Source organism: Protopterus annectens, chromosome 7.part0 (assembly GCF_019279795.1).
Source record: "Protopterus annectens isolate FY-2018-M chromosome 7.part0, PAN1.0, whole genome shotgun sequence".
NCBI classification, from domain to species: domain Eukaryota; kingdom Metazoa; phylum Chordata; order Ceratodontiformes; family Protopteridae; genus Protopterus; species Protopterus annectens.
Window position 1 is genome coordinate 958,816,908 of NC_056739.1, and position 17,186 is coordinate 958,834,093.

A 17,186-nucleotide genomic window follows, 5' to 3' on the forward strand; every position below is an offset into this window, starting at 1 on the left:
CCTCAGCTGACAAACTCCCAGCAGAATTCCTTCAAATAGGAGCTAAAGCCATTGCTTACCCCATTTCCATTTTGATTAACAGAACCATATGTGAAGGAACCATCCCATCAATCTGGAAAATTTCTCATATCATCCCTTTACATAAAGGAGGCCACTCCAATGAATATTCTAATTTTCATCCTATAGCTCTGCTATCCCCCCTAGCAAAAATTATGGAAAAATGTATCCATAAACAACTACTACATCACCTTCTGCATAATAATATACTTGCCAACTGTCAACATGGATTCCATCCTTACCATAGTACCACCACTGCACTACTATCCTTCACTGACAGCATAAACAAGAAGCAGTGCACATCACTGGCCACCCACAATAGAAATCTGGATGAGTGGATGGGGAATCCAATACCCACCCCTGGGGACCACTCCATTGACTTTACTCCTGAGCAACACTGGGGAGTATTTTCATGTGTACTGATGCCAGGGTATTCCCTTGGGCTAACCTTGTAGAGCCTTCAGGCCCATTCACCTACTACACACCTATAAAGCAATGAACCTATGGATCTCAGTACTGGCATGTGTGTGTGTGTGTGTGTGTGTGTGTGTGTGTGTGTGTGTGTGTGTGTGTGTGTGTGTGTGTGTGTGTGCATGTGCGTGCATGCGTGTGTGTGTTTGGTTGATGAATATCCACTGTTGTGGTTATTAGCAATTGGAGGTGTGTCTAAACCACAGCATGTACCATTCTCCATTCTACAACAGAAGTAAATCAACATATACCCATGTACAACCCCCTCAGCCCTATAATCTGGGAGGCATATGCAATCACTGTGTTATAGACCAGGGATTTCCATGCACACGGTGTACCCTGCCTATGACATGGTGGATGTGTTACCACATTGCCATACCCTGTGGTCTTGCTGCAGGGCCACATCCTGGTGACACACAGATGCCTAGAATGGAAATGGGATACAGCATATGAGAACACATTCACTCAGTAACTTCACTTGTGGGGGGAGAGAGGAGTAAAGCTGGCACTGAATGTGTTGCTAAGACTGTGGCCAATATCTGTTGTCTCAGGATAAGTAGTAGCATTGTGCAGCAACTCACATCACTTGTGTTTAATGTTGTGGAGGTTGTTGATGTAACTATCAAAGGCTGTTGTGACTGTTGTCAGTGTCTGCTGCATCTCTGCCATCATAGATGTCTGTAGGGGATTCCATGTGGGATCCAAAGTTGTATTTGAGGCTAATACGGGAGTTCATCTGTCATGAGACACCATTTTCTGCAGCAGTGTCCTCCTTTTGATGTACACTTTAGTAATGGCAGGGGATCATCACATTGTCTCCCAGTGTTTGGAGGACAGTGTCTGAGTTCGGTTGGCTCTGGCTAGTACCATGTATTAATGTACCTGCTTGTACAGTGTCTTTGTGTATGATTCCACAGTCATGCAGCTATTTCTCATTGCCATGGGTGCAGTGAAGACATCCATCCCTATTTTCATGGCTGCAAAGTCAGCTTTGGAGAGATTTTGCAAGGTAGTTACCTATGTGGGGGGTGTGGCTGACATGTTGAGTTCCATGTTGATTACAGCCTCTGTGAATCTCACCATGCAGGGATTGACATCTGTGGATGAGCAACAGTCCCATATTTAAGTAGTCAACACAGGTCAAGGTTGTTGCATCCTCTACCGGGGGTCAGTATGAGCTGGTCCAGGGCAATGGAAATGATGACTCCCAGAAGTGCTGGGCCACTGTACTGGTGCTTGGCCACTTTCCCCAAGTGATGGAGGGGTAGTTGAAGACTCATACTATGTCAGTGTTGCATTGGACCATCATGGATGGCAGGGTGTTGAAGAATGTGCATTGACAGTCTAGAGTCCAGGGACATAGATGTGGACCCATAGCAGACTATGATATGGATTGCACTATTACCGCAAGGCAGTTATACTGGAAGTATCTCCAATGCATTATGATGGGATACTAGTCTGGAGGTGTTCCTAGCCATAATGAATACGGAGACAACACCACCTGTGGAGGTGTGGTGTGGTCCATGTTTGGGGGCTGACAGTTGTGAAATGCATCCTAGCCTGATACTGCAGGTCTGCTGTCTGCTGCTGTGAACCACCTCTCCATTACAACAGACATGTGTCCTCCACTCCAACGGCTGCTATAAGTGACTGCATCCTGACAGTTAGATGTCTACTGTTGAGCAGCATGAACCTCAGAATGCATACATGTGTAGCTGTTATGGTGGTAACAGCATTAGGAACATTGCCTAATAAGGCATCATGGGGGTGGAAAGACACTTAGCCAGTACCTGGAAACCCAGTGGTGACAGATGTAGGACATCTGTGGCAAGTCATTCGGTTCTGTCAATTATGTCATCCCAAGCAGAGAGGTATTGGATCATCTGAGAATGACACACAACACGTAAATCAATGTTGCAGTCAATCTGTTGATAGTACCACAGCATCATTCTGGGTGACAGTGGTACACTGCCCAGGGCTACTGTCACACCTGCCTGGAACATATAATCGGAGAGTTCATCCATGTTTCTTGCCAAGTCATTCACACCCACATGGATACAGAGTGATACTCATAGTTGTTGTGGAGTGCCATTACTGGCTGTGTCATGTGCTGGCTGCTGGCATGTGGTAGATATTTGGCTGTTACCTGCTCCATATTCAACTAAATGAGTGGGATATGTGTGTGTCTCAGTACTGAGTTGCCCATGATCACTGTATTGTGCAAGGTGGTTAGCCTTAGGAGCTTAGGTTGAGGGGCACACTGTGTAGGTTAAATATGTGTCCCTTGGCATGTGCCATGTCACAGTGTCTGAGTGGGTGTCTGTCTTGCTGCTCTGTGCTGTTTGGGTAAATGTTCACTGAGTGCCTCTGGGAAAGTGGGTGTGTGGCTTTTCAATGTATGTCATGGCTATCAAAGTGGGTGTCATGGTGAGCTACGTATTCCACATGGTGTGGTGCAGGTGTTGATCATATTTTCATGACCTGCTAGTCCAGTCTTTGCTGGAGAGTGCATATGTCCAAACTGGGTGATATATGGGTAACCCTCACATGTCTGAGTGTTTGGAGTTTAGAGGGGAGGGTTGTCTGTGTACATGAGGCAGTTGCAACAGTGCCTCAGAATGGACAAGTGCTCCAGGTTAATGGGTGAAAGCACAGATAACTGCCCTACAAACATACCAGGAGGGGTGGACATAACTAGTAAGCACTGGGGCTATAACTGTGATGAATGAGTACTGGTGATGGCTCCCAGGTTTGCCAAACTTCTTGATACAATAACCTGGTGAAGTGCCAAGCCATAATGCTAGCTGAAGTGCAAGAAAGGAAGAACTAGCATGATGTATGGGTGTAACAGAAGGCAGACTGTCTGCCACCTGTAATACTTTAACAGAGCTGTGCAGTTACCAGCAGCTTTGGGCAGGTGAAAGTTTAGTAAGCTCTGTAGTGCATGCAGTAACTGCGTAACATTATAGTAGACACACTTAGATAGGCAGAAGTTCTAATCCTAATACTGGCAAGTGTGTGTGTGTGTGTGTGTGTGTGTGTGTGTGTGTGTGTGTGAATCATGTACTGTCTGGCTTATACCATTTTTTACCTGTGTACTAGCCTTCACATTTCCCTTCACCCCAATTTAATAGTCCTATTGATGTCATCCACTTTAGATGTACCTTTGGAAGTGGTGAAAATGTATAAGCTCTGTGGTGCATCTGATAACTGCCTAGCACTGTAGTAGGAATACCTAGATAAGCAGAAGTTCTAATCCTTATGCTGGCAACTGTTTGTGTGTGTATGAGGATCATATCTTGTGTGGCTGATACCATTTTGATGTGTATACTATACACGGCTGATGACCACCTCCCGCTGCCATTACTTTATAAAATGTAATAACAGCATCTGCTTCACATACACCAGGTCAAGCCATTGTATAGTCCTGTGTACAGATGTCTGGCATATCCATATGTTTGCAACCTATATGTGGTCAGAAGTGGTCTGTGTGCCTTAACAATGCCCATGTATGTGATATTATAGACAAACAGGCCACAGCGAGTGTACTGACATATATAGCAGCATGAGGTATGAAAGTGCTCATGTTTATACTTGTTCATTTGTAGATTTTACCATTAAAACAGTTGTGGTTTCATCATCACTGGAGTGATTTGTGCCTGTGATACTCTGCCTGCCAGCACTTTTCATTTATTCAGTTTGTTTGCCTGTTTTTGGTCTATTCTGATCTGCCACTGACATATCAGGACATCACAGTGCTGTGTAAAATGTACCTCACATATTATGCATAATTCTGCTCAGTCCAATATACTCTATAACCACCCTAGATATGGGTCAGTTAATAAGGATAGCACACAGCCAGGATATCCCTTAGCCAGTATATCAGTGAGGTGCTGGACTGTTTACACAGATTCATCAGCCAGTTGGCTGTAGCACACAAAATCCTGGACCAGAATACAGGTAGGTCTGACCTGGCATCCCAATGTTAGTATTGATGTCATACTGGGTATGCTCCTACACTTAGCTACTTTCAGCCCATGTCTGAACCCACATCTGACTATTGAACTGGGATGTGCATATATCCCTTGTGCATACAGACAGGTACACCTTAACTGTCTATCCCCACCCCCGCCAGACATTTTTACTCCCATCTATCTGTATGTGGTAAATATAAGATTTATCTAGATCTGTTGAGTGTGATATACATACAGATACATAGGTAACACATACAAATATATCATTTATAGAGAGGCAGAGACAGAGGGAAAGAGAGAGAGAGAGAGAGACCCTGAAAGGCATAGAGTGATGTACTGCTGCAGCCACACATACACCAATTTTAACCAGTGGCATGTGCAAATATTATAGTGACTCCATTGTGTAATAGTAGGTAGGTAGGGTTTGAAATCTCACATCAGTCGCTGTGTGTGTTTGTGTGTGTGTGTGTGTGTGTGTGTGTGTGTGTGTGTGTGTGTGTGTGTGTGTGTGTTTCTGTATGTATTACATGTACAGCAGAATGCACACGCCCAGCAGGCCTATGTCTGTGTAATGGCCACCCATGTTTTGGCCCTGTGACTAGTGTCTTCCACAACAGTGGTCAATCTGTCAGCAGCTACTGATGCCATGCACTCCAACAGCAGTGGCAGACACTCTCCACATGTGTAAGTCCCATGCTGCATGTACATAGTACATACTGCTATAGTTTACACAGTGAGATAGGTAGTGGTTCTAATCCCAGCAATAGCAACTCAGTAAGTGTGCGTATGTATAAGTATGTTCCCTTGTGGCTGTGTGTATTTCCTGCCTATGTGTGTGCAATGACAATACATTTTGAGGCCTGTTCCACACTGTTAACACCCCAGTGCACTACTTTACAGGGCCTGCTGATGTCATCCACCTTAGATGCATCATTGGACACACTCCAAGCATATATGCTCTGTGGTGCACACGATAAATACGTCTAGTACATACAACTAGATAGGTAGGGGTTCTAATCTCAGTACTGCCAACTGTGTGTGTGTGTGAAGCATATAGGTTCATAAGTAGGTACTAGGCTATTAGCCCCACGGCGTATATAAGCATAGCCAAAAAGGTACCCTGGCTTTCGCCACCCAAGAAAATTATTTTCCTGTGCCCCTGTCAAGCAGAGCCACAGAAGTGATCCCTGGGGTGAATTTCCTATTTCCCATCAAATCATCAAGATTTTTCTTGAAGAGTGCTAATGAGGAGCTCTGTTTGACATAGATAGGTAGTCTGTTCCAGAGTATGGGAAGTATCTGGGACAGGAATCTATCCCTCCAGCATGTTCTGTTTATTGTGGTGACAAGTTTAGGTCCCTAGAGCATGTAGCTCAGATGGATTGGGATTTCTTTAAGTGGAACATGTCCAACAGCTCTGGGTCTGACATAGCTTTGTATGTTAGGCAGAGATCGACTCTGAATAGGCGATATGTGATGGAGTAAAGCTGGAGTTTTTTGAGACGGTCTGCATAAGGCATCTGTTTGAGGCCAGTAATCCTCTTTCTGAGGTGGCCTTTCCAGTTGTTGTAGATGTCTTGTGAGGTACATACCAAAAGGGGCGTTGTACTCTATAATGGGTTTAATGAGTGATGAGTAGAGGGGAACAATTACCTCTTTTTTTCTGGATGAGAAACCTTTTGTGATGAGGTGAGCCACTTAGAAGTATTTCCTGACCACTGTGGTGATGTGATTATCAAAGGAGAGACTACTGTCCACCTGTGTCCCAAGGTCTCTTATCACACTTTCGGAATTAAGTAGACTACCACTTATGTGGTAGTTCATGGGTACAGAGTTTTTACCAAAGGGGATGACAATACACTTTTTGGCATTGAGCTTCAGGCCTTGGCATTGACACCAGGCACCTGTCTCAGGGAGGCCCTTTTGTAGTATGTCCACATCGTTATGAGTTTCGATTATGACTCCTAGTTTGCAGTCATCTGCAAACTTTGTTAGCCAAAGACCTTCTGTGTTAGCCTGTACTTCAGAGAAGTAGATAGCAAACAGGAGTGGACCCAGGACTGAACCCTGTGGTACTCCACTTGTCACTGGTCTGAAGTCGGATTTGGAGTCTGCTACTTTCAGTGTGGGTTTTGTTCGTGAGCCAGTTGGCAACTGATCTTGTGACATATATAAATAATGTAGAGCTGCCAAAGGTACCGACCAAGAAAGAACAAATGCTGAGAAGCTTCGATAACCACCACAGAATGATAACAGTTAAAATCTCTTTAATAAACTTGATAAAAAGAAATACGATAAGCGCTTTCGGCAGAAATGCCTTCTTCAGATCGTAAGATTCATGAGATAAAAATCAGAATTTAAACGCCTAATGTCCAATCAAAATACATTTCAATATTCATGGACCAATCAACATACTTAATTTGCCATCGCATCTAACCAGTCAAAGTAGTGTCTTATGTTCTTCCATATTGGCTAAGTAAATTATTGCCAACCACTCACAATTTGCCCCTTCAAGTTCAATGCCAAATTAACATGCATTTAAAATAAACTAATAATAAAAGAAAGGATGAATGGTCCACCAATCTCTATGAGTTACAAACAACTTTTACGTATTAAGACCAAAAGCCCTATCTTTGGAAACCATTTGACAGATGAAGACAAATGCTTCATTTCATTGGTTAAACGTATAGGTAGATCAACAATCGCATCTCACTTTGTGATTGTCCTATCCAGAGTCAGTGTTTCATATTTACTCCACTCAGATACCATCCGTGGAATGGACAATCAACTAAAATCATTGCAATGAATCCACATATATGAAACAAAATCACTTTTTTCAAATAGTCCCTTTCTTAATTTGCTATCCAGTTCTTTACAAATTATATGTTTTCTGTTAAATCATAAAGCGCTATAGCCACTGCAATACAAGCGCAACATGCACAGCTATATTCCCTTTCTTAATTTGGCACCCAGTTCTTTACAAATTATATATTTTTTCTGTTAAAACATGAAGCGCTATAGCCACGGCAATGTGGTGGTCGAAGGAGAGGTTGCTGTCAACCTGTGTCCCCAGATCTCTTATAACACCTTCAATGTTCAATGGGCTTCCATTGATGTGGTAATTAGTTGGAAGTTAGTTTTTCCCAAAGGTGATGATGACGCATTTTTGGCATTAAGCTTAAGACCATTGTTTCAACACCAGTCATTGGTCTCAGTGAGACCTTTCTGTAGGATGTCTACATCACTTGGGGCGTTAATAATGGCTCCCGGCTTGCAGTCATCTGTGTATTTGGTCAGCCAGACTTCCTCCGTGTTGGCCTGGTCTTCTGAGAAGTAGATGCCAAACAGGAGAGGACCCAGGACCGATCCCTGTGGGACTCCACTCGTGACTGGTCAGCAGTCTGACTTGGAGTCTGCTACTTTCACACTGTGGGTTCTATCTGTGACCCAATTTGCAACCCACGTAGTTATATAGGGGTTGATGCCTAGTTTTGTGAGTTTATCAATAATTCCTGAGTGGGGAATGGTATCAAAGGCCTTGGCCAGATTGAAGTAGGCTGTATGAACTACCTTGCCCTCATCCACAGCTCTGGTGACTGACTCCAAGACATCAGCTAGGTTGAGCAGGCATGATCTACCTTTCACAAAACCAAATTGTGTGGGATCTGGAGTTTGGAGATTCCCTATATTCTTGTTAATTAGGTCCATGATGATGTGCTCCATAGCCTTACATATCAGACTTGTCAGGCTAATGGGGCGATAATTCCCAGGGTCTGTAATCGCTCCCCCTTTATGGAGACAGATAACTGTAGCAGTACACCATTTGGTAGGGACAATGCCTGAGGTCAGGCTGTGATTGAACAAGGCACACAGATGTGGTGCCAGTTCACTTTGTAGTTCATGTAGAACACATCCAGAGATATTGTAGGGTCCCATGGAAGGTGCATCCTTGGCAATGCAGCTTTAATCTGTGCTGCAGTAATGTTGGGTGCCTGGTATTCCTATAGTATTGTGATTGGTTCTTTGGGGGGGGGAGAGGGGTAAAGTTGGCACTGAATCTGTCGGCCAGTATATTGGCAATATCTGTTGGCTCAGTATAGGAGGTACCATTTGCAGTAAATCAGAGCAAACATGGGCATTGCTGTGGAGATTCTTGATATAACAATAGAAGGCTTTGTGGTTGTTTTTAGTGTCTGCCACAATTCTGCCTTCATAGCTGGCTTTAGAGGTTTTGATGAGGGATCTCAACTTTTTGTTGAGGCTAATAAGGGAGTTTTTCCAGTCTTGGGACTTCAGCAACAGTTTCTTCCTTCTGTTGCAGAATTTATTAATGGCAGGGGTCCACCAGAATGGCTTCCTTTTTTTGGAAGAGATCGTCCAGGTTCTGTTGGGTATGGCTAGTTCCATGCATTTCTGTACATGTTCATGCAGTGCATGACTATGTATGATTATGATTATGCATGGGTATGATTCGGCAGTCATGCATTTATTTTCCATTGACATGGGTGCTGTGAAGTTAGCCACCTCTGTTTTTAGGAGCCCAGAGTCAGATTTGGAGAAGTTTTTCATGGTGGCTACCTTTGCGGGGGGTGTGGGTGAGATGTGGATTTCCATGGTGATTAGTTTGTGGTCAGATCTAACCAGGGAGGAATTGATTATTGGTGTAGAGCAACGGTTACCCATGTGATGCTCCTCGGCTGTGGACTCTGTGCCACCCACCTCCACGACATATACTATGATAGTTTCTTGTGAGTTGGTGGCTGAACCCAGGTTTGCCAAGAACTCCTCTGTGGCTGAGAGTGGGGGTTGTGTAGTAGTCCATTCCCTGGTGCCATCAGGGTCCCTGGCCACAGCTGCAGCCCTTCGCCATGCATGATGTGTTATATCTGTAGCATGGTGTTGGACCTATTCATATCACCTGTCCTGGTGGTCCACGTCATTTACCATTGCTATGAGGTCTGCCCACAGTGCAGTGTATTCTTGCTGGTTATGGTGAGTCCTTGTCAACAGCACCCGGTGATGAAGTCTCAGGGCATGAATAATGGCAGCGGTCTCAGCTTCTGAGAAAGGTGGATTGCAATGTCTATACATCCCACCTGTAAGACATGAAGTGGGGAACACATCACAGGACTGCATACATTGCTCACCGCAATGTACACACCCTGCACATCCACATTTGCCACCACTATCCAACACTGACTCCCACATCATACCCCACCATCTAGCACCATAGATTATATGTGGCTATCAGCAACATAGTGGCAATACATCATACATTGCCCTCCTGATCCTGATGTTTCATGCTACTTACTGCATGTGCTATGAGGTGTTTAAATGCATTTACCTGTTGAATCTATTACTGCTTGTTCATAGCCTGTCTACATGGTATGCTGTGGTGTCAGCATTCTGCTGTTGTAGTAAGCACCTGGGCTGTAGACCCACCCCTCAGGTCTCCCTGGCCTTCATCCCTCAGATTCTGGACTGTATGGCTGGACAATGTCCTACAGTTTCCCCTGCCAGTGTGGTTGATATGGGTGCCCTGGCACAGTGTAGCACCCACCTCATGTACATGGCTGGATAACCGTCGACAAACACCACCAAGGAACACACTGTGTGAGAGATGCAATAACAGTAGGAACCTGCAGTCCATGCTCCCTCCCTGTCAAGGCCACATATCTGTCTCCAAATAAGTTGTTAACACTATCAGTACACCTCACATACCACCCACACCTACACAACACACACACACGCACACACACGCACACACACACACACACACACACACACACACACACACACACACACATATGCAGTGGACCTCAACATCCACAAACAAAGGAGACCTCCGAGGCAAAGCCACACATGGATGCCATAGCCATACATGGCGCACCACATATAGCCACATACCTGTGTCCCACAGCCACACAGGCATCAGCACATGTCAAACATGTTACATACAGGAGACTCTATTGTGAGACACAGAGATGTGCCTCTCACCTGGCTGTATATCTGGATGGTCACAGTTACTTGTGTGTCAGGTGACAGACTCCACCATATCGCATATGCACTGCTGTCTCTCACCAACAGATACTATCATGAGTCTGTCATAGTCCATGTTGGCGTAGCTGACCTCACATGTACGTCCCTGGACTATATGCAGTGAGACATGAGTGAGCACAGTTATTATGTGTCCCAGGCAGGTATGTCCCTAGCCTTATGCAGCATTCATCTGTCACCCAGACTGATGCCACAATACATTCAGGAAATGACTGACCTTAACATGTGGCCTTTTATCTTGTGATATTCCAGGGGGTTCCAGTACCTGTGAGCCAGGGATGCTATGGTCAGCAGACCAAAATGCTCTGCAACAGATGGCCTCCATCTGTCTCAACTGGCCTTCAGGTGTCTGTCAATGGTTCTTTTGCCACCCCCTTAGTGCCTTCATTAAGAATAGTGGTGAGGTTATCACTACCAACATACAGCTGTCAGCGCAGCACACATTGAAGGCCATGCTGCTAAACCCTAGGTGTCTACACATGACTCTGCCATTCTTAACCTTGGGAAATGCTGACATCTGTGCAGTCACACACACATGGTTCAAAGCTGCAGAGAGCACCCCAGCCTTACCTGGTTAACCATTCTATCATACAGTCATACCATAAAGTGTGAGCGGAAATGGCATGGAACATGTGATTGCAGTATATTTGAGACATATACACACCTCCATGCTGTACAGGCAGTAAGATACATAGGGGCAGTTCACTATTGCCAATGTGCCTACTGAAATCATAGCTAGCTACCAGCCACCATACATGACCAAGAAGCCCATCTGGCCTATATGGACCAGAACAACTGTATTCTGATTTGGGTCTGTACCCTCAACCTGGGTCACTTAAATGATCCAAACATGCATTGAAAGAAGTACCCATGCCAGCACACAAATGACCAGAGAGCCATCAACAGTGGAATTACAAACACCTCAGTGCAGCTAGGGGCTACCCCCACATGTGGTGTAGGTGTGTTGCAGTTGATATTACACAACACAGGTCACCACTGCAGCATCCCTACAATGTCATCCTCCATAGAAAAGCAACCATCATGTGGTCATGTTTGCAGTCACCATCTCCCACAATATCCATATAGCTAGGGTCACACATGCATACACCTCCAATGTGGTATACAGCCTCCTGGGGGGTGGTATACACAGCTTCACAGCCCCAAACCCCTATGTAGGAACTGGCACCAATATCCACACATACACACATGTGCTAGATGTGCATTTGTATAGATGTATGGAGTCAGGTATACCCGACAGGACTACATCATCCTCTGCAAGGATATGTACACCTGTCTGGTGGACATCTGCAATACATAAGTGTCAATAGGAGGGATGACATACCACTGTCCAAGACAAACTAGAGGCAGGTGCCCATTTACAAGTAATGTCTTGTTAGTGTGAACAAATGAATGAGATCACTCCTGGGAACCTACACAGCAAACCCAGAGCCCACATTGTCAACATCCACTATGGGCAATCTTCTATCATTCTGCACATATGTCCGCAACATCACAGGAAGCACCTGCATCTGCTCACTTGTGGTGGTCAAGGACACCAGCTATACCAGTGCTGTAAGTTTATCATACTTGATGCCTGACAGAGTCAGTGTAAGCTTCACCCCCTCTGCCCCCATCAGTACATGAGGATGTCCACAGTACCTGACCTCTTCTCCTATATGTAGGGAACAGGTCATCACTGCCAAGTGTATATCATGGTATACATCCACCATGGGAGCCTATCACATGACAGGATGCATTCTACATGACCTCAAGCATAACCTTGCAACAACATAAGCCACTGTATTTAAAGGAGGCCTGACTTCCACCTTTGTCCCAGCCATGTGAAGGATAACCACTGTTACAACTTTACTCTAATGTGGTGTATCCACCAATCTGTCACATTATACACCCATCAAACTAACTCAGCTGTTCTGCAAGACCATAACACAGTTTATAGTGAAGCTTATTAACAAGGACATTGGCAACCTCCACACACTCCATTATGCACAGTTAGGCTTTGTTAAGGAAGAAAGCATGTCTGTTACACTCGACTGACCTCTTTGACACAGTCATCAAAGCCATAGACGGGGGGGTGACAGTGCACACTGCCTAACTTGACCTGGATAAAGTCTTTTACAGTATAACCCACCTGGCATTAATAGATATACGCTCCCAAGTATGCATCACACCATATGTTACCATAGGGGTAGCACACTGGCATGCTGACATGACCCAACTAAAACACATAGGGTAATCCACACAAAGCTGTTGACTCATAACTAGTGGCATAACCTGTTGTTCTGTGTTTGGGTCTCTGTTATGTGTGATGTACACGTCTGTGGTGCAGGGCACAGCCATTGGCCTATTGCTGACCCTGTCTGCAGATGACTGCGTGCTGTGTGCTGTCACTGGATTCCCTAGTGATGTGGACATCTGCCTAGGATGGTCTCATGTAGCTACATGACTGTTGCCAGAAACATTTGGTGTGTTCAGTTGGGTATATAGTGGTGTTGTCTTTTGCTGTGATGTTAAAGTGAGAGTTGTTTTGAGTATGTTTGGTGGGTTGGAAGATGACTAGTTTAGTTTTGTTTGGGTTGAGTATTAATTGGGCATCGGATAACCATGTTTCAACAGAGGAAAAGGCTTCCTGTGTAACTTTTTGCAGTTTTGGTAGGGACTGGGCTGAGCAGATGATGGTCGAGTCATCTGCGTATTGTATGAGTGTGCCATGTTTGGTGGCAGAGGCTAGATTATTGGTGTAAACAGAGAAGAGTAGGGGTCCAAGGATGGATCCTTGGGGAACCCTATGGAGACAGGTAGTTGGGGAGATATGTCATTCTGCCATACAATGGATTGTTGGCAGTCAGACAGGTAACTCTGAAACCAGTTGGTGACTGATTGTGAGAAGGATAGGTTATTGAGGACAGAGATAAGTTGTTTGTGTGGGACCATGTCAAATGCTTTAGATAGGTCTAGGAAAGTAGCAGAGGAGAGATAGCCATTGTTTTTATGCTGAAGGATAGTGTTAGTAAAGGAGAGTAAGGCAGTGGTGGTGCTATGGTTTGGTCGGAAACCATGCTGAGTACTGGAAAGGAGGTTGTTAGTAAGGAGGTAGTCTGAGACCTGAGAGTGTATGCATCTCTCTAGTATTTTGAAGAGTGGAGAGAGAATAGCTATGGGGCGGTAATTGGTTACTTCTGCGGAGGGTTCGCCTTTGTGGAGGGGAATTATATGTGATACTTTCCACAGTGTGGGAATGTAACTTTCTGACAGAGATCGGTTAATCAAGATGGATACTGGGTAGGCCAGAGCATCAGCTGCGATTTGTAGGTATTCACTTGGAAGGTTGTCTGCTGCTAATTTGGTGGGTTTAAGTTTAGTTAAGAGTTTTTTTATGTTGGAGGTAGGTACAGGAGAAAAAGAGAAGGCAGTGGGGAGATTACTAGTTGAAGGTGTGGGTTGGACATTGGACATGGCCCACCTCATACCTACGGGTATGTCATCCAGGGGCATGGGGTCCTAACATCCCTGTAATCCCCACAATTAGGCCCATTATTGTGTAAAATGCCCCGTTCATCATTCACCTCACACAGCACATGCAGCAGCTGGGGACATCACAGAGGTTCCCCACCAGGAAGTACCAGGGTCTCAAACATCTACCATACACAGATAGGCTATAAGCCCAACCATCTACCCAGTTTCATACATACTCCACAGAGGTGACCTCTGTCTGGCATGTAAGGCAATGACAGATGCCACATTGTTGGGACTGCCTCACAAGTGCAACTCAAGCTCCACTCTATTAACACACAAATATGCCCTCAATCTGGTGTGTGTTGTGGAATGGTCACCCTGTCCACATCAGGAAGGGTAGCCACTTACACCTTTGCAGGCATAACCTGAATAACTGTATGGTTAGTTGTCCATACAGCCTTGGGATACCATCTGTGTCCCTGTTGGACTGGGGCATCAGTTGCTGCCTTGCATACACATGGGCTAACATCTGGGCTAGACTTAAGGGGGCTCAGGGCCCATAGCCTAGTAACCTTGTATAGTTCTAGGTATACCAGTTATGGCCTGTCTGCTGTGACAAACAGTGTTGTTATGTGTCCACACCCATCACTGCCATCGACTGTGGTGTGTGCCCTATGGGCAACGTTACAGTGCCGTGTCATACAGCCAACATCCTGCAAATACGTGAGTGGTACTACAAGTGCATGTGGACATTCCAGCAACATCTGTGCTACACAATAACTGAGAGCAGTGCATATGTGGTGTAGGGTTTCCTCCGTGTAGGTGTCCAACATCTGCAGAACCCAGATGTTGGCAGAATGTGTACATGTGCCTGATATATGTGAACCCCATGCCAGACAAATGTGGATGTCTGGAATCCAGTTGGACAATATGTAATTGGTGTCCCCAGTGTGTGGGAAATGTGTCTGTGACATGCCAGACCCCTCGGAACACAGTAATGGTACATTAATATCTGGTACTGTATTCATTCCCTTACATTGTCTGGTCAATATGTACACACTGTTGCTGAGGTGGTGCCTGCGTCCACCCACTACTACTGCCTATAACCTGCTGTCCTGCTGCAGGGGGTCACCAGGCATGCTAGCCATGGCTGTCAGGCAATGAGATACAGGTGTGGAGTACACAGTGACATAGCCAAAGTACATCAGGAACAGTCAGGGACACCTGGACAATCTTTGAACTAACCCTGTATGACATTCACAGACTGAGAGGGGCTCATGACACTACATGATGTGATATGCCAGCTGTATCCACCAGTAGTTACTGTCACTATTGTACAACAGACAATCCAGTAGCATTTGTACGTGAGCTGACAATTGCTGGGGGGCTCAGGGGCCAGAGCTGCAATATATGTTACTGCAGACAGAGCCAAAAATGCAACACTGTAGGTGCTGGATAGCAGACTAACAGCAAAATGTCATTCCAAGACATCTTGCTGAGACTTACTGTTGAAAGTCCTATTTCCCATGGCTGCATCCCCCCATCTGCGTTCCATTGCATGGTTAATTCTATGACTTACCTGGTATAGTGCTGCACTCCTTTGTGAGCAGAAATCCAGTGATATTTTTCCTTGGAAATCACAGTCTGTCTTCTTGAAGAAAGTCACAGACTTCTTTACCATAGGCAGTAGCTTGTCTTTTGTAGGTAATGCTCATGAATAGGTGATTGCCTGTGCACCAATCTGTGACTCATGTTTGCTAATTGCATCCAGAACAGCTGGGTTGCATTGTCATTAGCCAATGGCATGGCAACACAGTACTATAATTAAAGCCTTCATGTAGGCCATGGCCCTTTTCGTGGCCTGTGAGGAGGACATTATCGAGGTGTGGCAGCTACAGCATCACAGAGGGTAGGGAGAAATACTGTTCACTGTTTGGATTGATGTGGTATGTCCACAGTTTTGCATGCTGTGTTTGGCCATTGTTAACAGACTTTCTGATTCTGTGGCAGGTTACTGTTTAACAATGTGTGTTGGGGTTAGTAAGGAGGCAGGCAGATGTGAGTGTCATACATTATTTTTATCTGAATGTGCATGCTGCTGCAGTTGATGCTGGTCTATCAGTTGTGTACATTTTAAGGGGGAGATTGTGACACATGTTCCTGTCACTTGAACATCCCCCCGACACTTTATGTATGGGTGTTGCATGGATGCTCTGTTCTAGGTGCTTGGGAGGAATGGTAGGTCTGTAGCAGGTAGCTAAACATACTGCTGCATGTTTAGTAGGCTGCAGCTGCTGCATTCTGCCCAGGAGTCATTCTGGGGATTGTGAAGAGATTGGGGGACAGCAAGCTGTATATGTCAGTGAGGGAGCAGTGTCAGCTCTTGTGTCACAGCATGGCCAGAGTGAGGGTACCCATAACAGTCCAGGTGAGGCATGTGCCTCTGGTACATATGTTAAGTAGTAGTGCCATCCAGAGAGTGGTAGGGGACATGTATCCTACCCTCCAGGCCTTTGACGTGGTACTGTGGGTGGCAATGACTGCGATAGCAGCAACCAGTTCTGCTGGACATTGCAGGGCTCAGTTATTTCTATGTTGTATTGACAAAAATGTAGTTGTAGTGCAACAGACTGGACTGTGGGCCTGAACTGTGGGTGTCCAGATGTCAGACATGCTAGGAATGTAACAGATAAAGCTACAGAGTCATTATTATGGGAGGTGTAATTGCAAGACATATGTGCATGCATACAGTGTGTTACACAGGATTGGCATGAACATGTGTGCTCAGATAGCTATGACATGTGACACTAACCTGTCTGTCATGCTTTTGTAACCTCAATCTGCACTGACTTACCAGTACTTCAGCACACAGAATACCTTTGATGACAACGATGCCATAAGTAGGTGACACAACTGTGGACATTCTGCAACAGTTTGTGCAGTTGTCAGCTCTACCTATTATCGTAGGCCTCCTGTCAATCCATCAACATGTCTTTGACTGTGTACTGGTTTGGTATCTGCATCACAGGCTCATATCCACTGTCATTTTTCACATTATATGTAGTAGTGTCATTGGTAATCAGGATATCTTTGTAAAAACACCAGTAACTCTCAAGAGCTGAGTTGGCCTAGTGGTCTAATGCACTGTACTGT